This window comes from Hypanus sabinus, chromosome 7 (assembly GCF_030144855.1).
Source record: "Hypanus sabinus isolate sHypSab1 chromosome 7, sHypSab1.hap1, whole genome shotgun sequence".
NCBI classification, from domain to species: Eukaryota; Metazoa; Chordata; class Chondrichthyes; order Myliobatiformes; family Dasyatidae; genus Hypanus; species Hypanus sabinus.
Window position 1 is genome coordinate 83990496 of NC_082712.1, and position 19858 is coordinate 84010353.

The window sequence follows — 19858 nt, forward strand, 5'->3', positions numbered from 1 at the left end:
AAAGACTGACAAACATCCAATGTGCAAATAACAAAAATAAATAATACTGAGAATGTGAGGTGTGAGTCCTTAAAAGTGAGTCTGTAGGTTGTGGAATCAGTTCAGTGTTGAGGTGAGTGAAGTTATCCATACCGGTTCAGGAGCCTGATCGTTGTACAGTAACAACTGTTCCTGATGCTGGCTGTCTTGTTCTGATCTGAACCGGAATCGGGTTTATTATTAATGATCTATGTTGTGTAATTTGTTGTTTTGCCACAGCAGTACAATGCAATACATAAAAAATATTACTATAGCTTAACAATAATAAATATAAAAAACTAAATTGTGAGGTAGTGTACATGGATTGTTCAGAAATCGGATGGCAGAGGGGAAGAAGCTGTTCCTGAATCGTTGACTGTGTGTCTTCAGGCTCCTGTACCACTTCCTTGATGGTAGCAGTGAGAAGAAGGCATGTCTTGGGCCATGGGCATCCTTAATGGTGGATGCAGCCTCTTTGAGTCTGTCCTCTATGGTGGTGAGGCCCCTGATGGAGCTGACTAACTTTACAATCCTTTGCAACTTTTTCTGATTTTATGCACTGGTGCCTCCATGCAATCTGCACTAAGGGGTTTGACCTGTATACCGGCATGCAGTTAGCACCTGGTTCAGTAGGAACTTTGGTGCTTACGTACTCCCCCATGCTAGTGTATGCTTCTGGGCTGCATTTGAGCTCCTGAACTGGGCACTTCACCTGTCAGTTTAAGATGAGCCTAAACTGAGGCTTCTTAAGGCACTGGTGAGGCCTCACTTGGAGTATTGTGAGCGGTTTTGGGCCCCTTATCTAAGAAGGGATGTACTGGCATTGGAGAGGGTTCAGAGGAGGTTCATGAGAATGATTCCGAGATATGAGGAGCGACTGAAGGCTCTGGGTCTTTACTTGCTGGAATTTAGAAGAGTGAGGTGGGGTGGGGTGGGGGGGGGAGATTGATTGTAACATATCAAATGTTGAAAAACCTCGAAGGAGTGGATATGGAGACGATGTTTCCTATGGCACGGAAGTCCAGGACCAGAGGCACAGCCGCAGAATAGAGGAGTGTCCATTTAGCGAGGAGGAATTTCTTTAGATAGAATGTGGTGAATCTGTGGAATTCATTTTTAATATGTTAAGTTTGCCCCCAATTCAGAATAACCTTATCAATGGGGGAGAATGATGTTTGCATTGAGGACCTTTTCTGCTCCACTGGGGAGCTGATCATGGTGGCCCTTGCACCAGCAGAGGTAGATTTTTTAGTCAGTGTTAGTTAAACTCCTGGCATTCTGCTGTGTACATATCACCACCCACACAGTGTCTCAATAACTTCAGTTCCTTTTGTGTGGAGTAAATCCATCTGCCTTGTTGTACTTAAGCTGGTTTCTTTCCAATGGTTCTGTGAGATTTGAATCTTAGTTCCCATTAAAGGTGCATTATCAGCCCCTTTACAGAGAATAAAATTATATGCCAATAAGTGGAACAAGTGCCATACCTGCCCCTACACCTCCTCCCTCACTACCATTCAGGACCCCAAACAGTCCTTTCAGGTGAAGCGACACTTCACCTGTGAGTCTGCTGGGGTCATCTACTGTATGGCCTCCTGTATATCGATGAGATCTGGTGTAGTTTGGGAGACTGCTTAGCTGAGAACCTTCACCTGTCTGCCAGGAAAATAGGATCTCCCAGTGGCCACCCACTTCAGTTTTACTTCCCATTCCCACTCGGTCATGTCAGTCCATGGCCTCCTCTACTGTCGTGATGAGGCCACACTCAGGTTAGAGGAGCAACACCTTGTATTCCGTCTGGATAGCTGCCAACATGATGACATGAACATCAATTTCTCGAACTTATGTAATCCTTCATTCCCCATTTCTGTTTCCCTCTCTCGCCTTCTCTCCTTACCTGCCTATCACCTCCCTCTGGTGCTCCTCCCCCTTTCCTTTCTTCAATGGCCTCCTATCAGAATCCTCCTTCTCCAGCCCTTTATCTCTTTCATCAATCAACTTCCCAGCTCTTTACTTCATCCCCTCTCCCCTTCCTGGTTTCACTCTCACCTCCCAACTTCTTCCTCCCCTCCCTCACCTTCTTATTCTGACTTCTCTTTCTCTCCAATCCTGAAGAAGCATCTCAGCCCAAAATGTTGGCTTTTCCATAGATGTTGCCTGACCTGAGTTCCTCTGGCATTCTGTGTGTGTTGCTCTGGATTTCCAGCATCTGCAGATATTCTTGTGTTTGTGAAACTATATGTCAGGCCTGGATTTAGTTACACAGCCTACATTCACAGTGTAAGTCCTACCGTGGTTTGTCTTCCCAAAGTCAACATGAAAGTCCATCTGACATTCTTCAGCCAATTTTTCCAGCTGGTCCAGATCTTGGAATGTCCTGGCACAAATCTCCACCTTGTCACCTTGGTTTTTGGGAGTTCTTGTGCAGCACTCCCTAAAGGTTAATTTGCACTTGGAACAGAAAAGAAAAGGAATTTGTATAGACAGAGAGTGGTGAATCTGTGGAATTCTTTGCCACAGGCAACAGTGGAAGTCAAATCATTGGGTATATTCAAGGCAGAGGTTGATAGATCCTTAAAGACATGAAGGAATAGAGAAGGCAGGAGATTGGGGCTGAGAGGGAAAATAGATCAGCCATGATGAAATGGCGAAACAGACTTGATGGGCCAAATGGCCTAATTCAGCTCCTATATTTTATGGTATTTTAAAGATTTATTTGTCACATGTACATTGAAACATACAGTGAAATGCGTCGTTTGCATCAAATCAAATCGGCAATGATTGTGCTGGGGGCAGCCTGCAAGTTTCGCCAACGTAGCATGCCCACAGTTTATTAATCCTTTCCGTATGTCTTTTTGGAATGTGGGAGGGCACTGGAGCATCTGGAGGAAATCCACTCAGTCATGCTTTACTGCACCAACAGTGAGATTCCCATTGCTGCCAGTTAACAGTTTGTACCTTCTCCCATGAACATACAAGCTGCTAACCGGCAATGGTGGGAATCAAACCCTGATGTAAAGCGTGATGCTAACCACTACGCTGCTGTGCTGCCACATGTGCCATCGTCCTCTCCTCTCCCCAGAGTGAATGACCCAACCTTTGTAAGAGCAGTCGGTTCCTAGCTCCTGCGTTGCTGTGGGTCAGGTTCTATCAGTGCAGAATCCATCCCCCTCTTTATCTACCCAAGTCCAACCAGTACGGGAGAAGCTAGGTTTATTCCAACTCATAGAGAGCAAAAGTCCAGCAATCAAAGCATCCTCCACCGTGTACAAATAGCGGGTATGCCACAGGGATTGGGTGTTTCTACCATCTAGTGTGTAAAAACAGGAATGGTCAAAATGGAAAACAGTTTCTTCCCTCAGGCTACTAGGCTTCTGTACCGGACTATACCTAATTTATGCATTTTACTTTGTTTATTTATGTGTAATTCATCTGTATTTTTTATCTTTACTTTCCCAAGTTATTGTGTGTTATGTGTACTATGGTGCTTTACACCCTGGCCTGGAGAAACATCTTGTTTGGTGTTATACATGTATATAGTTAAATGACAATAGACTTGACTTGATTTGACTTATCCTAGGCCAGCCCAGCCCAGCAATCAGTGTGAGGAAATACAAGCTTATCCATGTGTAGAAGAAAAAGTGGGAAAAGTTGAGTAACACATACGACATGCTGGAGGAGCCCAGGAAGAGGAATACACAGTCGATGTTTCAGGCAGAGACCCTTCTTCAAGTCACGGCCTGAAACATCGCTGCTCATTTGCTTTTATACAGGGTTTCCACAAACTCCTTGCTTAGTGGTATTGGCCCATGGCATAAAAAAGGTTGGGAACCCTGTTTTTATAGATGCTGAGCTCCTCCAGCATTTTGTGTGTATTACTCTGGGTCTCCAGCATCTGCAGAATCTCTTGCATTTGAGAAAAGCTCAGTATTTTTACAACAGTGCGAGGCTGGAAAATATTGACATAGACTTGTTGATGTTATACACAAGTAGCTGAAAATTAACCTGCAGGTTCTGCAGCCAGTTAGGACAGCATATTCAATTACAAGATTATGGTGCCTTGTTATGATTAGAACCACAGTGAGATAGCACTTTATTTATACAGTGTGGAATAGGCCCTTCTGGTTCCTTGAGCTATGCCACCCAGGAATTCACCATTTAACCCTAGCCTAATGATGGGACAATTTACCACGACCAATTACCCTAACAACCAGTACGTTTTTGGATTGTGGGAGAAATCCGAAGCACCGGGATAAAACCCACTCAGTCAAGGGGGGAAAGTACAAACTCCTTACAAGCAGTGAGAGGAATTGAACCTGGGTCGCTGGTACTATAAAGCATTGTGCTAACCTCTATGCAACTGTGCTGCCCCAAGTACAGAACCTAGGAGGGTTGTGTACGGTTTTGGCAGTCTCCTTTGCTGAAGGGGCAAAGGTTCACTGGTGATCAGTGCATAAAGAGATTCGGCTGGCCTCAGCAGCCGGGGCATCAGCTTTTCTTGTTACTGTCGACACGGACAGGAGACTGAGGACCCACACTTAACTTTATAGGAACAGCTTCTTCCCTTCCACCATCAGTTTTACGAACGGTCCATGACCAATATCTTGCTATTCTTCTTTTTCACTGTATATTTTATATCTAATTGTAACTTATAATAATTTTTACTTGTTTACTGCCACAAAACCAAAAAAAAATGATATATGTCAGTTATATTAAAACCAACCCAGGTAAAGGAGTCTTGTGTCTTTGGCAAGGTTTGATCAGTGGGATTTGTGGATTGCTCTAATTTTTTTAAGAGGACTCTGCAGTTCATAATATGTGTTATTCCTTTTTAAAATTGCTATTCTGTATGATTTTGATCGGGCACTTTGACATGGACTGGCTCTGCGGCCTGCTGTCACTGAATGACATTGTGCTAAATTGAACTAAACTGAACATTCCTGGACTGTTCCAAGGACACTGTAGTTTGATGTTTAATATTATATGTGTTATTTGCTTGTTTTTCGTTGTTTGTCTGGTTTGTTCTTTTTTTTTTGCAATCTGAGTGTTTGATGCTTTCTTTGAATGGGTTCCATGGTTTTCTTTGTTTCACGGCTGTCTGCGGAATACAAATCTCAGAAAAGTATAGTGCATACATACTTTGACAGTAAATGTACTTTGAATCTTTGAATCATTCTATGTTTATGACTATGTTTTCACAGAATTGTTTAAAATTAGAGTGTTCATCATGGTAGATGGGGTAGGGTGTTACAATAAGAAAGATATATAAATAAATTAGTAGTGCAGAAACAGAGGAAAGATAGTGAGAGTCCGTGGGTTCATTGTCTTTTCAGAAATCAGATGGCAGAGGGGAAGAAGCTGTTCCTGAATCATTGAGTGTGTGCTTTCAGGCTTCTGTACCTACTTACTGATGGTAGCAATGAGAACAAAGTTGTTCTGGGTGATGGGGGTCCTTAATGATGGATGCTGCCTTTTTGAGGCATCACCTTTCGAAGGTGTCCTGGATCCTGGGAAGGCTAGTGTCCATGATAGGCCTTCATGCAACTGAGCTTTCTGCAGCTTTTTCCGATCCTGTGCAGAGTCTCACCCCCCCCACCCCATAATAACCATTTAGAATGTTCTCCATGAGTAGAAATCTGAGAGTAGTAAGGCCGTCAAAAGTTATGGGGAGAAAGCAAGAGAATGGGGTCGAGAAGAACAATAAATCAGCCAAGATCAAATGTAGAGCAGATGATGGGCTGAATGGCCTAATTCTGCTCCCATCTTTTGTGTTTTGTTTTCCTGAGTTTTGCATGGGCAGGTGTATTGTGGTGCAGAGATTACAGAGATTTATTCTAAGATGGTGCATTTAAGCATGTAGTGCACTTGTCTTGTGAGAGCGCTCCTGTTGTTTATGAGAGCAATGTCCCCTCCCCCACTTTACTCAAATTATAATTTACTCACTGCCCGTTACACTGCTGTCATTTAGGGCAGCAATGAGGGTCTCTGTCTCTTATGTTCAGGACTTCCCTCATCGTGCCAGTAGCCTCCTCTCGTTTTCTGTACTGTCATTCATTCAAGTCCCACATTCAGACTCAGAAATACCTTTGCACCTAGATGCAGAAGAATTCTTCATTGCTGTTTCCAATTGCTGTCTTCAACGTTTTTTTAAACTAGTCAGGGTTGTTATCCCTGAGCTGAACCCCTGATCCTGGAGGACTGGTGGTCTACTCTTAGTCTGGCTGTGGAGGCCAAGTCATTGGGTATATTTAAGGCAGGGGTTGATAGATCCTTAAAGACATGAAGGAATAGAGAAGGCAGGAGATTGGGGCTGAAAAGGAAATGGATCAGCCATGATGAAATGGCAGAGCAGACTTGATGGGCCAAATGGCCTAATTCAGCTCCTATATCTTATGGTCTTAGTCTGGCCTCTACCCTTTGACCTTTTTGGCATAGTTAACCCTACCAAGAGCCAAAGCATAAAGCCCTGACTCCAGCCAACATAGCTCTCTGGGTCACTGAGGCACGCAAACCTCCAAACCACGACAAGGTTGTGGTCCTCTCGGAGGTCTCGAATTATGAGCAATGTACTTATTTATGGAGTATCTTCAATGTGGAGAAAGCCAAACTGACCCCAGGGAAAATAAAGGGAAGATTGGGAGAGGAAGTTGTGGTCCAAAATGTGTGGTTTAATTAGGAGAATGTGTGATGGGGTGGAAAATTTCAGTAAACAGAGGTTCACAACGTGTTTGTGGCATGTTGTAACACAGCCGTCTGGCTCAGTTTTTTTCAACAAGAATCAGTTGTTATTCCAGTTAGTGTTACACAAACGGACCATTTTGCTGAACTGATCTAAGCTGGTGTTTATATGCCACACAAACATATTCTCACGTCTTTTAACCTCTGCAACACACACAGAACACTGGAGGAACTTAGTGGGTCAGGTAGCATCTATGGAAATGAATAAACATTACGGGCTGAGACCCTTGGAAAGGAAGGGGAAGATGCCAGAATAAGAAGATGGGGGAGTGGAAGAATGGTAGCTAGAAGATAATAGGTGAAGCCAGTTGGATAGGAAAGGAAGGAACGTGATAGGAGAGAAGAGTGGACCATAGGAGAAAGGAAAGAAGGTTCCTGGGGGAGGTGGTAGGTAGGTGAGGAGAGGTAAAAGGTCAGAGTGATGTGGGGACGGCGGGAAGTTTTACTTAACCAGACGGAGAAATTGATATTCATGTCATCAGGTTCAGCGGGTACCCAAATGGAATATGTGTTGCTCCTCCACCCTGAGGGAGGCCTTGACTTGGCACAAGAGGAGGCCGTGGATCACAACGTCAGAGTGGGCGTTAAAACATTTGATCACCAGGACATTCTGCTTGTGGCAGATGTTGCAGAGGTGCTCGATGAAGCAGTCCCTCAATTTACGCCAGGTCTCACCGATGTAGAGGAGGCAACATTGGGTCCACTAGACACAATAGACAACTCCAGCAGCTTTACAGGTCAAGTTTTGCCTCATCTGGAAGGACTGTCTAGACCCTGATGGAGGCGAGGGAGGAGGTGTATAGGTAGGTGTAACACCTAGGCTGCCTGTAGGAATAAGTACTGGGAGGAGTAAATGGACAAGGGAATCGTAGAGGGAATTGCGGATTCCTGTTGGTCCATGGCCTCCTTTTGAGTCAATAGAGGCCTCCCTCAGGGTGGAGGAGGAACACCTCTAACCTGATGATGTGAATATTGATTTCTCCTTCCGGTAAACAAATCCCCCTCCCCCCTTCTATTGCCCACTCTGACCTTTTACTTCTTCTCACCTGCCTATTACTTACCTCTGGGTCTCCTCCTCCTTCCCTTTCTTCTATGGTCCACTTAGCAGATCTCTTCTCCAGCCCTTGACCTTTCTCACCCACTTGGCTTCACCTATCACCTTCCAGCCAGCCTCTTCCCCTCCCTCCACCTTTTTATTCTGGCAACTTCCCCCTTCCCTCTGAGTCCTGCAGAAGGGTCTCGGCCCAAAACGTCGACTGTTTATTAATTTCCATCAATACTGCCTGACCTGCTGAGTATTTTTTGTGTGTTGCTTTGGATTTACAGCATCTGCAGACTTCCTTGTGTTTATCTTTTAATCTCTCCCTCTTTCACTTTCATGTCTTTAGCTTGTTTTTCCTTCAGTTCTATTTGCTTCATCTGCTCCCTGCCAGTTCTATATTCCCGCCTCTCTCTGGGTGAAGTTGCTCCTGACTTAATAGCATTCCTTTACAAATTCTTACCCTGTCAAATCCTCTTGAAGTCTTAAAGATTTCCTGTCAGCCAATCCTCCTCTTGGAAGCTCATTCCCTGTCTTAGATTAGACTTGGGTTCCTTTAATACCAGAGAATATATACAGTATACACCCTGAAATTCATACTCTTCACATACATCCACAAAAAAGAAACCCATTGAATGAATGATAGAACATCAAAGCCCCCAAAACCCCCTTCTCCCACCCTTTGTAGAAGCAGGAGCAAAAGCATCATCAGCCCTTCCCTCCCCACTCACACCCACAAAAGTACAGCCCCCCCCCCACCATGCAAGCAACAGCAAATGCCTCCAGAGAGACTTTGATCCAGCGTCCATCATAACCCTTTCCATAGTCCAGAACTTCAGTTTCTCAGACAGTGTCTCTCTTTCCAGCGAGGGAGAGAAAGATTGCTTATGCAACAACGAGAGCAGAGGCCAACAGCTCGCTGTCCCACATCTTATTCCACATTTTATGAGGAAAGGTTGAACCAGTTGGTCCTATGGTCACTGAAGCTCTGAAGAATGAAAATGAGAAGTAGCATTATTAAAATGTGAGGTTCTTGTTGGAGGGGGCTGTCAGAGTGAATACTCAACATGTTTCCCTTGATAGAACATGGAACACTCCAGCGCAGTATAGGCCCTTCTACTCCAAGATCAATCTAATACTCCCCTTTCGCATAGCCCTCCATTTTGTCTTTCATCCATGTACCTATCTAAGAGTCTCAAATGTCCATAATGTATCTACCTCTACCAGCACCCATGACAGTACATTCCACTCACCTATCACACTCTGATAGAGGGAGAACTTGTCTCTTGTATACCCCCTATTTTTCCTCCAATCAGTTTAAAATTATGCCCCCTCTAATTAGCTATGTCAGCTCTGGGGTACACTTCAGAATATGACTGAGGCTGAATTGACATTCCTAGAGGGTCATGAATCTTTGAAATGAACCACTTGGAGACCTATCATACAATCACTGAATACACCCAAGGTTGCGGTGACTTTTTTTTTAACTATCGGAGAGCCAAGGATTTTGAAGAGCAGGGGAAGGAGAATGGAGCTGAGACCAGGGTCTGATCGGCTGAGATCTTATCAGAGTGCAGAGCAGACTCAGAGCCAGTGGGCTTCAATTGCTTCAGTTTCTTATCCTTATAGAAGAGGGACCTTCTGCTAACTATTGTCTCTCGAGTTTCTGAATCAGGTTTATTATCGTGATATTTGTTTTGCAGCTCCTTTACAACACAAAAGGTACCGTAGGTTATATTAAGAACTCATTCGTTCGTTATGTGCCATGATGTATGACGTGGGCAATCAGGGTCTTTCCATGACCATGATTGTTCTTGGCAAACTTTTCTACCAAGTGGTTTGCCATTGCCTTCTCCTGGACAGTGTCTTTACAAGACGGATGACCCCAGCCATTAGCAATACTCTTCAGAGATTGCCTGGCAGCAGTGGTCACATAACCCGGACTTGTGATGTACACCAGTTGCTCATGTGATCATCCACCACCTGCTCCCATATCTTCACATGACCCTGACTGGGAGAGCTAAGCAGGTGCCAACCTTGCCCAAGGGTGACCAGCAGGTTAGCAGAGGGAAGGGCACCTTACACCTTCTTTGGTAGAGACGTAGCCCCACCCTGACACTCAATATTAAGAAATACAAAAATAAATAAAAGAACAAAATAGTGAGTTGCCATTCAGGGATTGACAGACCATTCATAAATCTGATGCCGGAGGGGAAGAAGCTGTTCCTGAAATGTTGAATGTGGGTCCTCAGGCTCCTGTACTTCCTCCCTGATGGTAGCAATGTGAAGAGAGCATGTCCTGGGTGGTGAGGATCCTAAATAATGGATGCAAAAGAGCGGACAAAAACAAATTCCTTTAAAGAAATAGAGTAGCTTTATTTGTCACATGTACATCGAAAGATCAAAGCATGCACATCATTTATCTCTCTGTCTGTCTGTCTATTTCTATATATCGACTATCTATCTACTTATCTATATATGTCGTTGCAGTGTGGAATAAGCCCTTTTTGCCCTTCAAGCCACAACGCTCAGCAACTCCCAATTTAACCCTATCCTAATCAGGGGACAATTTGCAATGACTAATTCAAGCTACCAACCGGTAGGTCTTTGGACTGTGAGAGGAAACCCAGGCTGTCATGGAGAGGACATACAAACTCCTTACAGGCAATGGCTGAAATTGAACCCTGGCCGCAGGTACTGCAAAGCTGTGTGCTTACCACTACGCTACCATGCCTTTTCCATCAAATCAAATCATTAAGGATTGTACTAGGGGTAACCAGCAAGTGGTGCCACACTTCCAGTGCCAACTTAATACGTCCACAACTTACTCTAACCCTAACTGCAATGTATGTGTTTGGACTGTGGGAGGAAACTGGAGTAGCTGGAGGAAAGCCATGCAGTTGTGGGGAGAATATAAAACTCCTTACAAACTGTGGTGGGAATTGAACCCTGATTAATGGCCATTGGTGCTGTAAAGCAATTGCAGTAACTGCAATGCTACTGTTTTGCATCTTCAAAGTTCAAATTCAACTTATCAAAATGGTTTGGGAGGTTTTCTTGTTTCACTCCTTGCGATAAGAGTGAAATAAAATACTGGAATGCTCCCAGACACAGTCTAAGCAAAAACATTGGCTTGTAATCAGATTTTCACGGAGCGGCATGTTCTGAGTTGGTGTAGGTGGGGAATTTGGCCGACTTGGTTGAGATATCTGGTGCCAGGACAGATTGAGTAATGGTGGTCCTGCTGTCATTGCTTGGATCTTTAATTCGACCTCTGGCAGCTCTGCCTTGGCCTGGTGAGGGTTATTTTTTCTGGATAATCTCATCTCACTTTAATTGGCAGGCTATGTGCTTTTTGCCCAGGATTACCAGTTACTTTAGTCTGACTTTTTATATGCATTGATTTTGAGCCTTTTTTTTAAACTGGGGAAAAATGATTTTCTTTAAAAAGTAGTATACAGTATCAAATGGTGATGAGAGGGTGTACAGGAGCGAGATATATTAGCTAGTTGAGTGGTGTCACAGCAACAACCTTGCACTCAATGTCATCAAGACCAAAGAACTGATTATGGACTTTAGAAAGGGTAGAATGAAGGAACACATACCAGTCCTCATAGAGGGATCAGAAGTTGAAAGGGTGAGCTCTTTCAAGTTCTTAGGTATTGTCTAGAATCAATCAATAAGTTATAGATACCAGTAATGGAACCATTAACAAAAGGTTTTAAATTTAAAACCTTTGTTGATTGATTCTAGACAAGACTTTTTAGATAAAAAAAAAGCTTGGGAGGATGACCTAAATTGTCAGATTTCTGATGATAGATGGAATAAAATTCTTAAACAGGTTAATAAATCATCTTTCTGTGCTCGTCATTCTCTTCTACAATTTAAAGTGGTTCATAGAGCTTACAGAAGCTGTCCAGTTTTTTATCCGAATGTTTCTCCACTTTATTATAAATGCAACTCTGCTGATGCCTCTTTAATTCATATGTTTTGGTTTTGCCCTAAAATTGAAAAGTTTTGGCGGAAAGTATTTCATATCTTCTCACAACTTTTTAGGGTCCAATTTGACCCAGATCCCCTTACTGCCTTGTTTGGTATTATTGCAAATGAAGATATAACTTTAAATACTCCTAACCTACAGGTTTTAGTTTTTACCTCTCTTTTAGCAAGGAGAGCAATCTTGCCTAAATGGAGGGAATCTACCCCTCCTACACATCTTCAATGGCTACGTGATATTATGTCGTATTTAAATTTAGAAAAGATCCACTGCTCAGTCTTAAATTCGAAACAATCTTTTTATGATATCTGGGGACCTTCCCTAAATTACTTTTCCAATTTATAAAGTTTAACAGTGCACAGACTTCTATGTATATTTTTATCTTCTCTTAAGTGAATATGTCTTTTTTTTCTAATTATCCATTATCATCCATCAGCTTTTTTCTTTGGTAGCTGTTAGGGATTGACTTTTTTATATAAAAAATTTCTTTTATGATGTATGACTTACCTTTAAATTTTTGATTACAGAGTGGTATACCTTTATGTGTTATGCTATAACATTTTGATCAATTTTATTACAATATATGAACGTACACAAGCTATGTTGAGATGTATCTATGTGTTGCACTCTGTAAATCTTGTTTTTTTTCTTCTGAATAAGAATATTGTAAAAAGAAAAGTTCTTAGGTATTAATATCTCTGAGGACCTAACCTGGAACCAACATATTGATGCAGCCATGAAGAATGCAAGGCAGTGGCTATATTTCATTAGGAGTTTGAGGACCTTTGGTCTGTCACCAAAGACATTCGCAAATTTCTACAGATGTACCGTGGAGAGCATTCTAACTGGTTACATCGTTGTTAGGTATGGGGGGAGAGCTACTGCACACGATTGAAGTAAGCTGCAGACAGTTGTAAACTTAGTCAGCTCCATCATGGGCACTAACCTTCCTTCGTACCATCCAGGGCATCTTCAAGGAGTGATGTCTCAAAATGGTAGCATCCACCATTAAGGACCCCCATCACTTAGGTCATGCCCTCTTCTCATTGTTACTGTCAGGGAGGAGCTACAGGAGGATGAAGGCACACACTCAGTGATTCAGGAACAGCTTCTTCCCCACTGCCATCCAATATTCTGAATGGGCATTGAAACTACCTCACTACTTTTTATTTCTATTTACTGTAACTCAGATTTTTCCTGTATTATTATGTATTGCATTGTAATGCTGCAGCAAACTTGACAAATTTCATGACGTAGCTGGTGTAAATCTGATTCTGAAATGGAGCCTCATTACTACCCTAGTGCTGTTTCAAGATGGACACCACTTGTGCCTGTTTCATGTAATTATCCATAAGCTACAGATGCAGTTCGACCCATTACCATACTTCACTGCATCTGTTACTATATCTTTTCATTTCCCAAGCATTTATTTATTTTTCAATATACAGTACATTTCAAAGGAGGTTCACAAAAATGATTCTAGGATTGAACGGCTTGTCATATGAAGAGAGTTTGATGGCTCTGGGCCTGTATTCACTGGAATTCAGAATAATGAAGAAGGATCTCATTGAAACCTATCGAATGATGAAAGGCCTCAAAAGAGTGGATGTGGAGAGGATGTTTCCTATTATGTAGGAGTCTAAAACTAGAGGACACAGAATAGAGGGGCTTCCTTTTTGAACAGAGATGTGGATGAATTTCTTTAGCCAGAGAGTGGTGAACCTGTGGAATTCATTGCCATAGGCAGCTATGGAGGTCAAGTCATTATTTAAGGCAGAGGTTGATAGATTCTTGATTAGTCGGATCATGAAGGTTTACAGGGAAAAGACAGGAGATTGGGGTTGAGAGGGATCAGCCATTACGAAGTGGCAGAGCAGGCTCGATGAGCCAAATGGTCTAATTCTGCTCCTATCTCTTATGGTCTTAGGCACATGTAAAAATGTTCTGTAAAGTGAAGGTGCTTTCAACAATAATAAATGGGAAAGTTTAAATATCAAAAACTTTACTATTAAGAGGAATAAACGATAAAAAACAAAATCAAATCAATATTTTGTGAGGTCACCTTTTGCCTTTAAAGCTGCATCAATTCTCTTAGGTAAACTGTCGTGCAATTTTATGAGAAAATTGGCTGGTAGGTTGATCCAAGCATCAGGGAGAAATTGCCACAGTTCTTCTGAAGACTTTGGCTGCCTCACTTGATTCTCACCTGTCTCTCAGACAGCTTCAATGATGGTGCGATCAGGGTTCTGTGAAGGCCACACCATCTGAAACCATATATAAAAATAATCTAGAGTGCCGTAGTCTTGTACAATACTGTATAATTTATAAATGGTTGTAGCGTGAACAGAGTCACCAGAATGATGTAGCTGGTAGAAGTGGAGTCATCTTTTATTCGACAAAGGGAGACAAGAGTAGGCATCATATTGAGATCCTTTCAGAGGAAGATGCCTGTTTGACCCAACGTTACGTGACACTTTATATGATATAGATCAAAGGATAATTGTATATTTAAAAGATATTTACAATGCTTCCTTTAAATTACATATAACCTCTTCGCAAAGACACCCGAGACAACCAAATGAATGTTAATTGCATTGTCTGTTTTTTTTTAATTAACAGCTCTAGGAACCTATTGTCCAGGGCTGCATTCTAAATTTAATCTATAGTCCATGATCAGGCCTAAAGATTGGTGGCTGAAGTTAGTTGCTGAGTTTAATATTTTATAACCATATAACAGTTACAGCGCAGAAACAGGCCATCTAGGCCCTTCTAGTCCATGCTGAACGCTTACTCTCACCTAGTCCCACTGACCCGCACTCAGTCCATAACCCTCCATTCCTTTCCTGTCCATATACCTATCCAATTTTACTTTAAATGACAATACCGAACCTGCCTCTACCACTTCTACTGGAAGCTCGATCCACACAGCTACCACTCTCTGAGTAAAGAAATCCCCCCTCACGTTACCCTTAAACTTTTGCCCGCTAACTCTCAACTCATGTGCTCTTGTTTGAATTCAATCATCTGGGATATTTTGCTATACACTTTAAGTCCAGAATATGCTCTAAGGTATATTATAATATTGTATGATATATAAAGTAAATATATGTTAAAATATATTTATTTATCTTCATACTGGAGGCACGAGCTAATTTTTGGTTTGTACGATGGAAAGGTAAACCCATCTGTCTCCCTGGACTGCCCCTAATGAGGGAGGGGCTGCTCGGCAAGAGATGGTGGTGGGGGGTGGGGGTGGCTGCCATTGCCACTGTGGAGGACGGAAGGTGGAAGCTGCTGCAAGACAGCCACAGTGTAAGGTGGGGCCTGGGAGCCGGCTCTTTCTCATGCTTCCAGCACTCAGTGTACTCTTGTGTGTCTTGTGATCATGAGATCAGTGTGTTTCAAGCTAGCTTCTGATTTCCAGGCACTGTGACCTTGCTGTTGAGGATTACATGATTGGAACTTCACTTCCCCCGGCTCCTATCCGCGTTTGCCAGCCCTCTTGCTGGGTTCTGTCTTCTCTTTTCAAATTGTAGAGTATAACTTTTCACAACTAATGTAAACATTCCACACTCACAGTACTTTCCTTCACTTTGTTACTCATGTTTCTGTAATAATAAAGTTGTCAAAGGTTACAGGGAGAAGGCAGGAGAGTGGGGTTGAGAGATAATAAATCAGCCATGATGGAATGGCGGAGCAGGGGCAATGAGTTGAACATCTTAATTCCGCTCCTATATCTTATGGTCTTAAAGGTGGATCAGACCAGTAGTGTGGGCACCCAGTGTGGTGAGGCAGGAAACACACATAAAATGCTGGGAGATCTCAGCAGGCCAGGCAGCATCTATGAAACAGAATACATTCGATGTTTCGGGCCGAGACTCTTCATCGGGACTGGAGAAAAAAAGATGGGGGTATGAACGTGGTGGGGGGGGGGGAAGGTGGAAGAAACACATGGTGATAGGTGAAACCAGGAGGGGAGGAGAGGTGAAGTGAAGAGCTGGGAAGTTGATTGGTGAAAGAGATATGGGTTGGAGAAGGGTGAGTCTGATAGGAGAGGACAGAAGGACTTGGAAGAAAGGAAAGGAGGAGGAGCACCAGGGGAGGTGATGGGCAGGTAAGGAGATAAGGTGAAAGAGGGAGATGAGAATGGGGGATGGTGAAAGGGAGTGCAGCATTACCGGACATTCGAGAATTCGATGCTTATGCCATCAGGTTGGAGGCTACTCAGATGGAATATAAGGTGTTGCTCCTCCAACCTGAGTGTGGCCTCATCGTGACAGTGGAGGAGGCCATGGACTGACATGCCGGAATGTGAAGTAGAATTAAAATTGGTGGTCACTGGGAGATCCCTCTTTTTCCGGCAGATGGAGCATGGGTGCTCGGTGAAGCGGTCTCCCAATCTACATCGGTTCTCACTGATATACAGGAGGCCACACTGGGAGTCCCTTCCTCCACTATCAACACTGCCCTCAACTGCATCTCTTCCATTTTGTGCATGTCTGCACTCACCCCATCCTCCCAGCTCCCTACCAAGAATAGTGTTTCTCTTATTCTCACCTACCATCCCAGCTGCTTCTACGCCTAGCACATAATTCTCCGTAAATTCTGCCATCTCCAATGGGATTCCATCACCAAGCACATCTTACCCCCCCCCCCCCCCCACACTTCCTGCTTTCCTCAGGGATTGCTCCCTATTTGACTCTCTTGTTTATTCATCCCTCACCACTGAAATCCCTCCTGGAGCTTATCCTTGCAAGTGGAACAAGTGTCATTCCTGAGCCCTACACCTCCTCACTCACTACCATTCAGGGCCCCAAACAGTCCTTCAAGGTGAGGTGATATACCTGTGAGTCTGTTGCGGCCATATACTGTACCTGGTGCTGCCAGTATACTATGAATACAATAAGAAATACAGTGTATTCCAGTTAATCGGGACAGCCGCTGATTTGGGACAATTCTTAAAGAACAAAAACTAATCAAGAAAATAGCCAGGATTCTCTTTGTTTATTTGGGATACCGTGCTGCTTAACTGGGGCAGGGAACAGTTGCTGAACAGTTTCTAACTAGCATTGGTTGCGAGCACTTTATGTGGCTATTAGACACAACACTGCTTCAAGTGAACAGTTTTTAAATAGCATTGGTTGTGTGTGTTTCTGTTCAAACAGCAGTGATCTTCGTCACGGATAGTTGGTGAGAAATTAAACAGTAAGACAATTCAGAATGGTTTTGCTCACTGGTTTCAAACATTCAGGCCAGAAGCAGCTGGGTGTGAAAATGAAATGATTTCACTGCTTCAACAAGTTAGGAACTACGAAGAATTTGACAGTATTGGCAATCATCTTGAATGTTACAATGAAAATGAATTTTGGAGAATGCAGTTGTCAACAGCATTGTATGAAGGCAGTCCATTATCTGCATTAGGTATCTGCGCTGGTTTTGTTCATTTACAGTGCAAAGAATGTGATGCGGATGAATTCCTCTGTTGATAACGATTGGCAAATAATACAGTCTTGTAGTACTGCAGAGGCAAGGTAATGTCCTAATTTGTTCTGTATTTCATTTAAATACATAATTTGTTACTCAGTTAAATGGTAGTTAGTCTTTCTTATACCTTTTTAACTGTTTCCATGAAACTTTGGCTGATTGTGGCAGTTATTTAATTGGGCAAAAATGTACTGGTCCCTATGTGTCCCAGTTAGCCAGAATCCACTGTTCAGATATCTGATGGTGGAGGGGGAAGTAGCTGTTTCTAAAACATTGAGTGTGGGACTCCAGGCTCCTGAACCTCCACCCTGATGGCTGTAATGAGCAGAGGTCTTCTCCTGGGTGGTGGGAATGCTGCCTTTTTGAGGAAAATCTTTCGACGATGTCTTTGATGGTAGGGCAGTCTCGTGCTCATGATGGAGATGGCTGACCTTACAGCCCTCTGCTGCTTTTTCTAATCTGGTGTAGTGGCCCCTCCCTACCCGACAGTGATGTAACCAGTTAGAAAGGTATCCCCGGTACGACAACATACTCGTCAAGAGAATTAAGATTTTTTGTCAGAAGTGCAGGAGGGCTTTTGTACACAGCATAAACAGAAAAGTGGGATCTGTTGGACTGAATGGCCAGTTTCTGTGCTGGGAATTTGTGTTGTTTTTGGATCAGATGTTTTCAGTGTAGGGGAACAAATCCACACTGAATTACTCAGAGAGCTGGAATATTGCATTTTACATAACCAGATGCTAATATTTTTATGCTGTGGTTTATGTTCGCTTGAGATTCTGTCCTTATTGTCACAAAGCACCAATGCCAATAACACTTTTCTCAAGATTCTCGGAAATTATATCCATGAAAAAGTCTGCAAATGCTGGAAATCCAAAGCAACATGTACAAAATGCTGGAAGAACTCAGCAGTTCAGGCAGCATCTATGGAAATGAATGTTTCAGGCTGAGACCCTTCTTCTGGACTGAGAAGGAAGGGGAAGACTCCAGAATAAAAAGGTAGGGGAGGGGAGGGAAAAGAGGCTAGCCGGAAGTTGATAGATGAAGCCACCTGGGTGGGAAAGTTAAAGGGCTGGAGAAGAAGGAATCTGTTAGGAAAGTGGGCCACAGGGGAAAGAGAAGGAGAAGAGGACGCAGGAGGAAATGACAGCCAGGTGAAAAGAGGTGAAAGGCTTTCCGATAATTTTTTTTCCCTTTCCCCTTCCCTCTTTTTCTATGCCCCACTCGGGCCTTTCATTTTTTCTCACCTGCCTATCACCTACCCCTGGGTCTCCTCCTCCTTCCCTTTCTCCTATGGTCCATTCTCCTCTCCCATCAGATTCCTTCCTCTCCAGCCCTTGACCTTTCCCACCCACCTGGCTTCACCTATCACCTTCTAGCTATCCTCCTTCCCCTTCCCCCCAACGTTTTATTCTGCTATCTTCCCCCTTCCTGAAGAAGGGACTTGGCCTGCAACGTCGACTATTTATTTATTTCCATAGATGCTGCCTGATCCACTGAGTTCCTCCAGTATTTTGTGTGTGTTGTTTTAAATATTGAAAAGAATATTTTGAAACACATGAGGAACAGTGGGCTGAGTAGGAATGATTAGAATTAAGAGCTGCCAGAAGGCGATTATCCACCTTGTTCTAGGAAATTATGACCGTTTTAAGTGTCTGACATTATTGTTTGCTTTATCATTTCTGGATGATCTTAACAATGTGGGTTTGTGGGTTTTTGTGAGTGCCTTTGCATTGATTTTAAATCGTTCGCTGATTTACAAAGTGGGCGTCCTATTACAATGCCACTTATTGAGTTGGAATTATTTATTTGAATTAAACTCCCTCTAGTCTTCTGTCCATCGCTCTCAGCAGCTTGCGTCAGTACGTAATCCTAACAAAGAAACTAACAATGTTCAACTGGTCTGTCAGAACCTGGCATTAATAGTGGCTGAATTTGGAAAAGGCAGCGATATTAAAGAAATATTGTTTCCCCCCCCCCCCACCCCCCGCTCCAACAAATGGGTCATCTTCAGGTCAGCAAGCAGTAATGAGTATGTTGCATCAGAGATTAGTGCTGGATCCTCGCCTACGTACAATCTATATCAATGAATAGTCTGTGTGTAATGTTTGCTGACGTAAGCAAAGGTAGACAGAAAGGTCAGTGATGAGAAGAGCACGACGGTCAAAGTTGGTTTTAGTGTCATATGCACAGGTGCAATGGAAATCTTATTTGCGGCAGCATTTCAGGCTCGTACCACCTGATACAGAATGGTTCCATTTAATATCAGAGAATATATACAGTACACACCTGAAATTCTCACTCTTCACAGACATCCACAAAACAGAAGCATGAATGTCAGAAATACTTTAGAATCCCAAAGACCTCCTTCACCCCTCCCATCCACAAGCAGTAGCAAAGCATTAACCCTCCCCCCACCTCCCTCAGCAAAAGCATTAGCCCCAACCATCCGCTAAAGCAACACCAAATACCAAAGCCTCCAAAGAGACCATGATCTAGAGTCCATCAAAAACTACTGTCCATCCCAACACTTCGACATGCCACAGGCCTTCCCTCTCTCACTAAGGAGAGAAAAATAAAATTGA

General features: G+C 43.1%; 1 protein-coding gene and 1 long non-coding RNA gene across 3 annotated transcripts in view; one reads left to right on the forward strand and one right to left on the reverse strand.

Annotated features, from left to right (window-relative positions):
• LOC132396913 (TSC22 domain family protein 4-like) overlaps positions 1 to 19858 on the forward strand; it is a 94690-nt gene that overhangs the window by 24695 nt on the left and 50137 nt on the right. The window lies entirely within an intron of this gene.
• The window catches only part of LOC132396919 (uncharacterized), a 37770-nt gene continuing 31527 nt past the window's right edge, over positions 13616 to 19858 (reverse strand). The window contains exon 5 of the long non-coding RNA XR_009513177.1: positions 13616 to 14053. This is a non-coding gene — a long non-coding RNA (uncharacterized LOC132396919). The remainder of the gene's footprint in view (positions 14054 to 19858) is intronic.